The sequence below is a fragment of the Bubalus kerabau genome, chromosome 6, assembly GCF_029407905.1.
Source record: "Bubalus kerabau isolate K-KA32 ecotype Philippines breed swamp buffalo chromosome 6, PCC_UOA_SB_1v2, whole genome shotgun sequence".
NCBI classification, from domain to species: Eukaryota; Metazoa; Chordata; class Mammalia; order Artiodactyla; family Bovidae; genus Bubalus; species Bubalus kerabau.
This window is the reverse complement of record NC_073629.1, coordinates 16,689,910-16,703,342: the sequence shown is the minus strand read 5'-3', so window position 1 is coordinate 16,703,342 and position 13,433 is coordinate 16,689,910. Positions and strand designations below refer to the sequence as shown.

The 13,433-nt window shown below is 41.8% G+C and overlaps 1 protein-coding gene across 6 annotated transcripts in view; it reads left to right on the top strand.

Annotated features, from left to right (window-relative positions):
* The window catches only part of TDRD10 (tudor domain containing 10), a 53,227-nt gene that overhangs the window by 7,237 nt on the left and 32,557 nt on the right, over positions 1 to 13,433 (top strand). The gene's annotated exons all lie outside the window — the stretch shown is intronic.

Here is a 13,433-nt window from a genome sequence, read left to right as displayed (position 1 = left end):
TTGGGATCGACTCCCCTTCCCCTTGGCAGGCTGGTACAAGCCGTTACTTGACCGTGAGATGAAGGCAGGAGCCCTGCAGAAGTTGGTGCAGTGGTCTGGGGCAGGCGAGGCGCTGAGTGGCTCTGCCTCCTCTCTGCAGTGGGTCCCGTTTCACGGCCAGGCCCCGGGGGCTTGCTTGGCCATGCTGACCCACACTGTGGTAAGGGCACCTCTGGTCCTTGCCCACTTCACTAGAAAGCAACAGCGTTCTCCACAGTGGTTTCTTCCAACATACAAACAGAGACCAGCCTCCTAGGAGAGGAAAGCCTTGAGCTAAAGAAGTAGGATTTTAAAAAGAAATGTCTGATTCTGACATTAATGCCTGCCTTGTCGAGAACTGTGAAGTGAGCGTCTGAGACTTTTACCTTCTTGCACAACAACAGACTAGCCTGCGGCAGTTTCACGGTTGTTGGTAGAAGATGAAAGTCTTGGATCAGAGATGACAGATGAATTATTACTCATAACAAGAATAGTAGCTAGCATTTTACTTTATTAACATTTCTTTTTTTATTGAGATATAAATCACATACCAAAAAATTCACTATTTTAAAGCGTAAAATTCAGTGGTTTTTAATATATTCACAAGGTTGCACAGCCGTCACGATTAATTCCGGAATATTTTCATCACCTTGCAAGTAAATCTCATAACCATTAGCAGCACCGCCTCCTCCTGTCTTCCTCCAGCCCCTGGCAGCCACTAATCGACTTTCTGTCTCTATGGATTTGCCTATTCTAGATATTTTATGTAAATACAGTCATACAGTGTCTTTCTCTTTGCATAATGTTTTCAGGGTTCGTACATTTTATAGCATGTCTCAGTACTTCATTCCTTTTTATGACTACAATATTTATATGGATATATATCATAGTTTGTTTATCCATTTGTTATTGAATATTTGACCTGTTTCCACTTTTTGGCTTTTATGAAAAATCTTACCTGAACATGGGTGTGCAAGTTTCTGTGTAAATGTATGTTCCAGTTGTCTTGGGTATATACCTAGGAGTGAAATTATTGAGTCACGTGATAACTCTGTGCCAAACTGTTTTCCAAAACAGCTGTACCAATTTAACATTCATACCAACGATGTGTGGGGATTCCAATTTCTCCACTTCCTGGCCCAAAACTATTTTTGTCTGTCTTTTTGACTCTTGCCATCAGGTAGATGTGAAGTGATATCTCATTGTGGTTTTGATTTGTGTTTTCATAGTAATTAATGAGCATCTTTTCATGTGTTTATTGTCTCTTTGTATATATCTTCTTTGGAGAAATATTTTTTTAATCCTTTACCCAGTTTAAAATCAGTTCATCTTTTTTACTATTGAGTTGTAAGAGTTCTTTATATATTCTGGATACAGGTCTCTTATCAGATACATGATTTGTAAATATTTGCTCCCATCGGTTGTGTTAATTTGGTGTGTAGTATCCTTTGAAACACAAACGTTCAATTTTGATGCATTCCAATTTTCCATTTTTTTTCTTTGGTTGCTGTAGGTGCCATATCTAAGAATCCATTGCCTAATCCAAGGTCACAAAGATTTACATGTATTCATTCTTCTAAGAGTTTTGTAGTTTTTGCTCTTATATTTAGGTCTGTAATCCTTTTAAAATTTATTCTTGCATGCGGTTTGAAGTTGAGGTCAATTTCATTCTTTTGCATGTGGATATCCAGTTGCCCCAGCATCATTTGCTAAAAAAGATTATTTTTTCCCCACTGAATTATTTTGGCACCCTTGTTGCAAATCCATTGACCATAAATAGAGCAGTTTATTTCTGGAGTCTCATTCTATTGCACTGATCGGTATGTCTATCCTTATGCCAGTCCCGTGCTTGCGTATTTTTGCTTTGTAGTAAGTTTTGAAATTGATCTCACACTCAACTCTTGAGCCCAGTGGTTAGCATTCTCCCCTCACCAGTTTTCTGAAACTGGTCTTGTTGAGTGTATGAGTAACCTTCATGATGCCAAATGGATTTAAAATCTTCAGATGCCTCTGTTTCCTTAATTATGATAGATTGGATAACCTCAAAGCCCTCGCACAAGAAAATACTTGGAAATAGAAGCTAAAATATAAGAAATGGCACTTTTAACTTTTTATTTTGTATTGGAGTATACAGCTGATTAGGGGCTTCCCTGGTGGCTCAGCAGTGAAGAATCTGCCTGCAATGCTGCAGACCTGGTTTCCATCCCTGGGTCAGGAAGATCCCTTGGAGGAGGGCATGGCAATCCACTCTGGTACTCTTGCCTAGAGAACCCCATGGACAGAGGAACCTGGCAGTATGCAGTCCTCAGGGTCGCACGGAGTTGGACATGACTGCAGCAGCCGCAGCAGCAAAGCTGATTAACAAACAACGTTGTGATAAGTTTCAGGTGAACAGCGAGGGGACTCAGCCACACACATACATGCGCCATTCTCCCCCAAACTCCCCACCCATCTCAACCGCCACATAACACTGAGCAGATTTCCATGTGCTATATATGCAGTGGGTCCTTGTTGGTTATCTATTTTGAATACGGCAGTGTGTACATATCCATCCCAAACCCCTAATTATCCCTTTCCCCCATCGTCCCCACCCCCACCCTGACCCTGGCAACCAGAAGTTTGTTGTCTAAGTCTGTGGGTCTCTGTTTTAAGTTCATTTGTATCGTTTCTTTTTAGATTACACATATAAGGGATGTCTTATGATATTTCTCTTTGTCTGGCTTACAGAGCTGCAGTGAATAGCTCTGTTCACGTACAGGGAGCATGTATCCTTTCAGATCATGTTTTTCTCCAGATATGTGCCCAGGAGTGGGATTGCAGGGTCACTCGGTAGCTCTATTCTTAGTTTTTTAAGGAACCTCCATACTGTTCTCTCGGAGAGGCAATGGCACCCCACTCCAGTACTCTTGCCTGGAGAATCTCCTGGATGGAGGAGCCTGGTGGGCTGCAGTCCATGGGGTCGCTAAGAGTCGGACACGACTGAGCAACTTCACTTTCACTTTCATGCATTGGAGAAGGAAATGGCAACCCACTGCAGTGTTCTTGCCTGGAGAATCCCAGGGACGGGGAGCCTGGTGGGCTGCCGTCTAGGGGGTCGCACAGAGTCGGACACGACTGAAGTGACTTAGCAGCAGCAGCAGCAGCAGCATACCGTACTCTATAGTGGCTGTATCAATTTACATTCCAACTAACAGTGTAGAAGGGTTCCCTTCTCTCCATACCTACCAGCATTTATTGTTTGTGGATTTTTTGATGATAGACTTTCTGTCTGGTGTGAAGTGATATCTTGTCCGACTGTTTGTGACCCCATGGACTGTAGCCCTACCAGGGTCTTCTGCCCATGGAATTCTCCAAGCAAGAATACTGGAGTGGGTAGCCACTCCCTTCTCCAGGGGATCTTCCCAACCCAGGGATCGAACCTGGATCTCCTGCATTGAAGGTGGATTTTTTTTACCATCTGAGCCACCAGGAAAGCCCCAATAATTAGTGATGTTGAACATCTTTTCATGTGCCTCTTGAAAAATGCCACTTTAAAATACATAGCTGACTCCTAAGAAAATAAGGAAAATTAAGAGGGCCCCAAATAAGCAATAACTTGAAAACTAGGAGGATCTGGTCAATTCGCTAGGGTCTGTGCCTACCTCAAAACCTAAAGATTGGATTGGATTATAGCAGCCATGTCAGGGTAGGAGATCACACTCGGGGCCTATGTGAGGAGGGGCATGGTAGTCGACATCCCTGCAAAAGCAGGATGGTTGAAGGGCTGGCCCCTCAGTGAAAGTGTGAGCCACAAAACTTTGCTTATTGGCCCAGGGTGGTGTTGAGAAAGTTAATCTGACTTGGCCAGGATCTGGGGCTGGTAGGGTAAACAGTCTCCCTAAGAACATATAACAGTAGGCCTGATTTCATGTGAGTTGTGGTTTAAATTCATATTACTTACATGGTCTGGGAACCTTCAAGCTAAAATTTAACTTTTGATGAAGTTAAAAGCGCAGATCACAGAAAAACATTTAAACTGTGAGTGGAAGGAAACGTCCAAAATCTGATAAAGAGTATCTACAGAAAATACACAGAAAACATTGTCACTTGGGAAACAGGCATTTTAAAATCAAGAACAAGACGCTAGTGCCTCTATCATTTCTGTTTAACATTTTATGCAATCTCTTAGCTAGAGCAAGTAAGAAAATAGAGAGAGAGGTGTTAGAATTGGAAAGGAAAAAACAGTATTATTTGCAGATGGTTGTCTAAGTTGAAGCTCAGAAGACTCTTGGATATGTTAGAATTATTGATAGTTAAGGTGGTTGAATATAAGATAAATATACAAAAGTCAATTGTATTACTATACAGAGGGGAAAAAATGCAAAGAGCTAGAAATTAATAAAAGTTGTGCAAGACATAGATACAGAAAAATTAGGCTTTACTGAAAGACATTAAGGAAGGCTTCAACAAAGAGATGGATAAGAAGAGTCAGTTTTATGATCCTTAAATTGATATATAGATTCAATACCATTGTGATCAAAATACCCAAAGGATTTTCAAAGAGCTTGACAAACTGATGCTAAAATTTACATGAAACAGAACATGTCCCGTGAATAAATACACCTTTTTTGAAGAGGAAGAATAAGGGAGACAGGAGAGTAAATTTTCCACTGTAATAATGATGACCTTGATGTGGATGCATTGCTAATTGCCAACATATGAACCATAAAAAGTCCAGAAATAGACCTACATGTATATGAAAACTTGGTGTGTATAATCAGGTGGCATTGCAGATGAGTTGGGAAAGAAGGGACTATTCAGTAAACTGGTTCTGAGATGTTTCTTTATCCATACAAGAAAAATGAAATTGGACCTTTACGTTATAACATACACTGAATGGATTCTAGATGGATTAAGGACTTAACAATGTATAGCAAATGCAATACTTAGGGACACAACTTTGATAGCTTTCCCTTTGAGATCAGGAACAAGATATGAATACCGGCTATTGCTATTTCTGTCAACATTGTGGTGGTCCTGGTCAGTGCAGCGGGCAAGGAGAAAGAAAGACACGAGAATGGGAAAGGCGGAGATAAGTGTCATGAGTGCAGGTGATATGATTGTGGTAGTAGAAAATCAGGACCAGTTATCTGTATCCCCAGCTTGTACCGTGCCTTTGAACCCTGAACTTGTCTATTTAGTTGCCTAGTCCTTATCTCTACTTGGGCAACTCATAGGCATTTCAGACTTAACGTGTCCAGCCTGCTCCTCCCACAGTCTTCCTCATCTCAGTAAATGGCCCAAAACCTGGGAAATATTCTGGTTTCATATCTCACATGTTTTTCACACTTCACATTCAATCTGTCAGCGGGTATAAAAATACACCTAGAATCAAACAGTCTTTTGCATCAGAAGGGAGGAAGAGAATGGAATAGCTCTTTAAATTTGCCAAAATAAACAGTGGAAAGATAAAAAGGGAATAAAGATGGTGACCTCTGGGGGAGGGAAGGAAAAATGATAGAAGGGAAATGGAGGCACAATTTAGTTTATTTATTTAAAAATTTAAAAATTAATTTTTATCGGAGTTATTGTTTTATTGGAGTTTATTGCTGTGTTAGTTTCTGCTGTACAGCAAAGTGCATCAGCTCTATGTGTACATGTATCCCCTCTTTTTGGAGGGACAGTTTATGAATTTACCTTGTGTTATTGTTTTGACTTTAAAATATATGAATGTTTTCATAATTAACAGAATCAAAGTGATCTATTAAAAAAGCACTCCCTAAAAACTGAAAACAAACTAGTGATATAGTTTGGTGTCAGAGAATAGAATTATTCAAATTGAATAAGACCAGGAACAAACTAGTGATATAATTAGTGGTGCCAGAGAATATAATTATTCAAATTGACCTTAGAATATGATATTTTGACTGTGTATCCTCAGTAGGATATATTACAAGCATAAAAAGAACTGCAAAGAAGTCTTAAACTTTGCTCAATAATTTTGCTGTCTGTAGTAATCCTGGTAGTATTTGAACCTGTTATATATTTAAAGTAGGATATAATAACTAGTATTGTTAGGAATAAAGATTTTCAGCATAAGATAAATAAAAACCATCTGTAGCTCTATAGGAATTAGAATCCATGATTACAATGATTATTTCCCTTTCAAAGATGCATATCTCCTAACTCTGCTGGTTGAAAGACCTTGGTGCTCTTAACTCCCAGTGGCAATAAGATCCTAGATTGCTCACTAAATACCATTCCCCACTGAAAGGAACTATACCTTCTTAGATTCCAGGTTTGGAGCTGTTACATGCCAGAAAGCTAGAAACCTCTCAAAGGCTATTAGGGTTTGATTGAAGGGAAGGGAGAAGTTGTAATTTGAGGTGAGATACTTTTTCCTTGGAGCTATGTGCTGGAATGTTTACAGATGTAGTGATGAGGTGATGAGATTTGGCTATTTCAGAATAGCCTAATGGTAGGGAGAGGTATAGATGAAATCAGGGTGTCCCTGAGTTAAGAATTTTTTTCCGGGCAAGGCTTTCCTGGGAACTCATGCTATAGCATGAAGGAGTGAAAACAGGGAACAGGTGCCCTTATTTGCTCCCTTTTTTTTGAATTAAGGCTGACAGGTATATAGGAATTTGTTATACTGTTTTCTATACATGTTTAAAAAGCTGGCTTAAAGCTCAACATTCAGAAAACTAAGGTCATGGCATCTGGTCGCATCACTTCATGGGAAATAGATGGGGAAACAGTGGAAACAGCGTCAGACTTTATTTTTTTGGGCTCCAAAATCACTGTAGATGGTGATTGCAGCCATGAAATTAAAAGACGCTTACTCCATGGAAGGAAAGTTATGATCAACCTAAATAGTATATTCAAAAGCAGAGACATTACTTTGCCAACAAAGGTCCGTCTAGTCAAGGCTATGGTTTTTCCAGTGGTCATGTGTGGATGTGAAAGTTGGACTGTGAAGAAAGCTAAGCGCCGAAGAATTGATGCCTTTGAACTGTGGTGTTGGAGAAGACTCTTGAGAGTCCCTTGGACTGCAAGGAGATCCAACCAATCCATTCTGAAGGAGATCATCCCTGGGATTTCTTTGGAAGTTATGATGCTAAAGCTGAAACTCCAGTACTTTGGCCACCTCATGTGAAGAGTTGACTCATTGGAAAAGACTCTGATGCTGGGAGGGATTGGGCGAAGGAGGAGAAGGGGACAACAGAGGATGAGATGGCTGGATAGCATCACTGACTCGATGGACATGAGTGTGGGTGAACTCCGGGAGTTGGTGATGGACAGGGAGGCCTGGCGTGCTGCGATTCATGGTGTCTAAAAGAGACAGGACTGAGTGACTGAACTGAACTGATACATGTTTAAAAGTTTCCAAATAAAAAGACATAAAAACAAGCAAAAAGAGGGTCCTGTGGGCCAAAAAATGGGACAATTCATGTTTCAAAAATACTAATGACTACCTTTGATTAGAACTTACTAGTGATAAAAAGCAATGATTTGTAGTGATACCTAAAGAAATAATACATAAACTCACTGGACACATTGAAGATAGCAAGAAATAGTTCAGTAATATAAAACTTGTTAATTAAAGGAAAAGGTTAAGTGTTTATCTTGCTTTTCCAACACCAGTGCCATTTCAGGGCAAATGACTAACACTAGTGAATGAGAGAAAGTTCTTTCCAGAGGAGCTCTAGCTCATAAATGCAAAGGAAATGATTGAAAATCATCATTTTGTAAACCATAATACCTGTTTCAGACGGGGGTTATCAGAGCTTGGTAGATTCATTAGATAAAATATTGATGGGTGGTTTTATAATGAAAGGATCAGGCTGTTACTGTCTGAATTTGTGTTTTGTTTGTTTTTGTCTGAGCCTTGTAGCATGTGGGATCATAGTTTCCCGAGCAGGGATTGACCCCCTGACCCTGCAGTGAAAGTGTGGAGTCTTAACCACTGGATCGCCAGGGAAGTCCCTGTCTGAATTTATTGATTAATTTAGCGTCACCTAAAGTGAGACAACCAGGTGTAAGTCTCCTAAAATGATGTCATATTAGTGAAGAAGATCTCACACCATCTGTAAAGTATTCTAGCCAAAAATGTAAATAATAACCTATATGTGAAAGCTCCATGGCTGACTTCTAGTCTAAAGGAAACGGGGGTGGGGATAGAAGATCAAGTTAAACGCTTACAATAAGGAAGCGGTACTCTTGTCTACAGAACAGCTGACCTGGTCTATATTACACGTCAAAGTCATGGAAAAATTAAAGCAGGGAGATCTGATATAAAGACGTTTAGAGGAGACCTAAGAGAAATGATGACCAAACAGAATAAGTAGACCTTGTTCTGACCCTGACTGCGACAAAACAGTCATTAAAAGATATTTTTGAGACAGTTGATGACATTTGTCTGTTGTTTGTAGTTTGATAAGTCACCTCTCTGACTTAATATGTCTGCTTAATACCGTTGAACTCACCATGCACATTTCTCATTGATTTTAATTAATTATCTATCTTTCCTAAATACGATCAGTCCCAGGAGGGACTTCCCTACTGGTCCAGTGGCTAAGACTCCACACTCCCAGTGCAGGGGGCCTGGGTTCAATCTCTGGTCAGGGAACTAATCCCACATGTTCCAAATAAGACTTCTCATGCTGCAAGGAAAATCAAAGATCCTGTGCGCTGCAACTTAGACCTGGTGCACCCAAATTAATAAATAAATAACAGGTGGAAACCTAGAGCCTATTATACAGAGTGAAGTAAGTCAGAAAAACAAACATTATATACTTGCACATATATATGGAATCTAGAAAGATGGTACTGTTGAAATTATTTTCAGGGCAGCAATGGAGACGCAGAACAGACTTATGGACACAGTGGGGCGGGGCAGAGGGCAGAGGAAGGAGAGGGTGGGATGTATGGAGACAGAAGCATGGAAGTGTACATGACCGTATGTAAAATAGATAGCCAGTGGGAATTTGCTGTATGTCTCGGAACTCAAACCAGGGCTCTGTAACCACCTAGAGGGGTGGGATGGGGAGGGAGGCTCAGAAGGAGGGGACATATGTTTACTTATGGCTGATTCATGTTGATTTGTGGCAGAAACCAACACAATTCTGTAAAGCAATTATCCTTCAGTTAAAAATAAATAAGTTTAAAATTAAAAAAAAAGATCAGCCCCAGGAGGGGAGAGCCTTTGGGTACCTTGTTCACAGCACGAAAGACATTTTCTAGCACAGAGTAGACACTTAATAATCATTTGTTGAATGAATTAGAGGGAAGTGGACAGTGAGTACAGACAAGTTTTTCAAGGATTTTTGTAACAAAGAAGGATAGGAAGCGGGGTGGGAGCAGGAGGGGGTTGTAAGGTCAAAGGTGTTACTTACGTGTCTTTAAGTATTTAGATGGTAAATATTAGAGCTCATTTGTATGCCCACCCAGTGGGGAGGGTAGTTAATGCAGGAAAAAGGGGAGATAGTTTAGTATGAAAGACCTTGAGAAGGTTAAGAGGGGTTGTCTGGAGCAAGGACGGGCCTTCTATGTAGAGGGGTGCACGCGGGTACAGGGAGGTTGACTGATGTCGTGGCAGGGGCTGGGTGTTCCTTTTGATTGCTTGTCTCTCCTCAGCAAAGAATCGGGGTTATCTACTGAGTAGAAAGAGGGCAAGGAAGGTCTGAGTGGAAGTAGACTGCAGTAGTTTTGTTGGGGAGGCTGGCAGTTGATGATTAGGAATATGTAGTAGGAACGCCAGAAGCACTGAACCAGGAAATGACCCACAGTCAGTGATCAACCACAGTGGAAAGAGGAAGGCAGGGGCCGGTGGGGCGGGGCAGGGTGGGGTGGAACGGATGGCCAGAGAGTCAGGATAGGGTCGGGAGTTTTCGGGATGGTGGGAAAGTGGCAGAGTTTGAAGGATCACAGACCCAGAGAAGAGAGCTGGGGAGCTAGAGGTGTGAGAAGGAAGGTGGTTGGAGAGCAGGGACTCGAAGTTGCTGTTTGGAGGTGGGCGGTCCTTGGTAATAGTGGGGTCCAGGGTTTGTCCTGGGAGGAATGGAGCTCAGGTGACGGGGATACCGCTGTTGGTCCCTTTCTCTCTGTGTGTTTTCTCTTCTCTATGACTTTTATCATTTCATACATTTTTTAAAAAATGTATCTGTGTTGGCACATACATATGTGCGATGCCAATAAACATTCAGATGCTTAGCTTGGATCATAGGAAAGTGCTGGTACTTGACCAGTTTTTATCTGCAGAAATGTCAAATCACATGGCTCAAGTTAAATGTTTCCCAGTTTTTGCCACTTTCTTTTCTTCCTTTATTTTTGACTGTGCTGGGTCTTTGTTGCTTCGCACGGGCCTTCTCTAGTTGCATGGAGCGGGGGCTACTCTCTATTTTTGATGTGCAGGCTTCTCATGGTGATGGCTTCTCTTGTTCTTGAGCATAAGCTCTAGGTGCTCAGGCTTCAGTAGTCACAGCTCCTGGTCTCCAGAGCAAGGGCTCAGTAGTTGTGGCAGATGGGCTTGCTCCATGGCATACAGGGTCTTCCCCAACCAGGGATCGAACCCGTGTCCCTGGCATTGGCAGGCAGATTCCTATCCACCATGCCACCGGGGAAGTCCTTTTTCCACTTTAAACAGAGCTTCAGTGCACTGACTTGTACGCATGTCTACATTTGTGTCTCTAGGACCTCACCTGGGTGTGGGGCCAGAGCCACACGGTGCACACGGCTGGGCCAGGAGGGGAGAGAGGCCCCCACTCCTGCCAGCAGCATCAGCAGCAGAATTCCTTTATCCTTACCAACACCAGCTTGGTGTTGTCCTGCTGCTAAATCACTGCTGTCCAGGGGATATGGAATCATTTAGCATGCAGGTAACTGCCATAACCTTCTGCCTGTCTGGCATGAAGTCAGTGGCCCATAAATGCTCCTGCCATAATTATTGGCAAGCTACAGTAGATTTTTTTTGTAATGATTGATTGAAAGGAGTGTATTAATAAGTGAAATAGGTTATGAAGCAGAGGATACTGTATGATCCCTTAGTCTCTATGTACAGTACTCATGTTTTGGTGGTAAGATTATGGGTGATATCTCTATTTTGCTTGTCTGTATTTTCAAACTTTTCTATAATAAACATTTAATGCTTTGGTAATTAAAATATCCTAATAACTAATTTTCATTATTTAAAATGATATGTAAAAGATACCCTAAGGGATATGAGGCAATTTTAAAGTATTAAGCTTCCTGTCAAATCTATAGTAAAAAAATTTTTAAATAAACAAACTGAACTATTAAGGGGCAGAAAAATAATGTTCTTGGTTATGCCTTTAGATTTTCGTAGTTCCTTGTGCTAACTCTCAATAAGAACAACATCTGCTGCTAAGATGACCTCACTGATAGCACTGATTGATGAACCACGGATGAAAAGAAGTCAGCAGGTTTCTTTTGTATTTGTATGTATGTGGTAGTGGTGGTAGTTCTTCTCTCTTCTTACACTCGAGCACATTTTCTGAAAATGAGTGCTTCCTAAATCAGTTTGATACCAGGGAACAGTAGTTTTTGACCTTGGCTGCATATTGCCATCATCTTTTAAAAAATATTGCTAAAAATACTGCTTTAATCTCAACTTTGGAGATTCTGATTTTGTTTACCTGGGGTGGGCCAGGCATCACTCTGGTAGGTAGTTGTTTTTTTTTTTTAAGTGACTTTCCAGCTGAATCTTATGTGCAATCAGAATTGAGGATCATTGCTGTAGGAGAAGGGTTTGCCAAGTTTTCTGTGAAGGGTCAGATGCGTGCATGCTAAACCATTTCAGTCGTGTTTGATTCTGTGTGACCCCGTGGACTGTAGCCCACCAGGCTCCTCTGTCCACGGGATTCTCCAGGCAAGAAAACTAGAGTGTGTTGCCATGCCCTCCTCCAGGGGATCTTCCCAACCCAGGGATTGAACCAGCTTCTCGGCAGGCAGGTTCTTTACCACTAGCACCACCTGGGAAGCCCCAAAGGGTCAGATAGTAGGGTGTTATGCTTTGCAGGCCATAATCCCCTGTTGCAGATGCTCTGCCGCTGAGCCATGAAAGCGGCCATGGAGAATACGTAAATGAACGGGCGTGGCTGCACTCCAGTAACACTTAGGAAAAGGGTGGTGGGTTGGATTTGGCCCAAGGCTGTGGTTTCCTGACACTGAAGGCACAAAAATATGGGAGTTTTCTCTTATTTCATCATTTATTCATTGATTTATTTTTGGCTGTACCACATGGCTTTGGGGATATTAGTTCTCTGACCAGGGATTGAATCCATGCCCTCGGCAGTGAAAGCACAGAGCCCTAACCACTGGTCTGCCCGGGAATTCTCCCTTTTAATAATAGCAAAATCTGACCAGAAGAAAGGTGTCGTTTTGCATGATATCATGAAAAGAATGCAGGATTTGAGGTTAGAAGCCTCGAGTTCAAATCTTGACTCTAAATTAGCTGTGTAATCTTAAGGCAGTCACTTAATCTCGATGATCTTTATTTTATGCATTTGAGAACGAGGACAATAATAATATACACTTCATAGGGTGGTTTTAAAGATCAAATGGAATAAGGCCTATGATAGTGCTTTATAAACTGAAAATGCTAAGCACATATTGCTTGAACTCACAAATTGCTTGTTGCTCAGCATCTTGTAGATTTATGTGTAATAAACATTAAATATTTAAAAGTAAAAGCAAATTAGAAAATTTGAATTTAAATGTAATATAAATATGAAGACTCGGAAAAATGAGCTATACATTATGCATTTCTCTTCCCTTGCCAACAAAGTGACTTTAGATTGGTAATAACAGAAGATGGTATAAATATACATTTTCCCGAAGTAGAATTTTCTCGGGAAACATTAGTTTTCATCACAGGTGTGGGATTTGCAGTGGGAACGGCCAGTGGAGAAGCTGGGGAAGGCGAAAGGGGGGAGATGCAGGTAGGAGTTGACACGGAGGCCTGAGGGGAAGCTACGGCCGTGGGCAGCGCATCCGTGACCTGCAAGAACGCATTTTCAGCGGAGCAGGAACAGCGGCCAAGCTGCAGCCAGAAGGGAGTGGGCGGGGAGGAAACAGAGGCAATAGGCGGACACAGCTCTTTCTACACATTTGGCAGAAAAAGAGAAAAAATAGGGTGTTGCTCAAAAGGGCATCAGGGTTGGGTAGATTTTATCTCAAAAAAGGGAGGGCAGTCGTGGTTGGAGCCCAGGGGTGGGAGTGGGACTAGGATCCATGGGAGAGGGAGCCTGAGGGCAGGCAGGAGGGAGAGTTGAGAATTAGATGGAGAGATGTCCAGGGGAGGGGATTGTGTCCCCAGGCGGTAGAGGCCTGGCTGCAGTGAGGAAAGTTGGGGTGGTTGGTAGGGGTGGGGAGCCTTATAGAGCAGGCATGGCAGACAGCTCGATCAGCAGCTGACC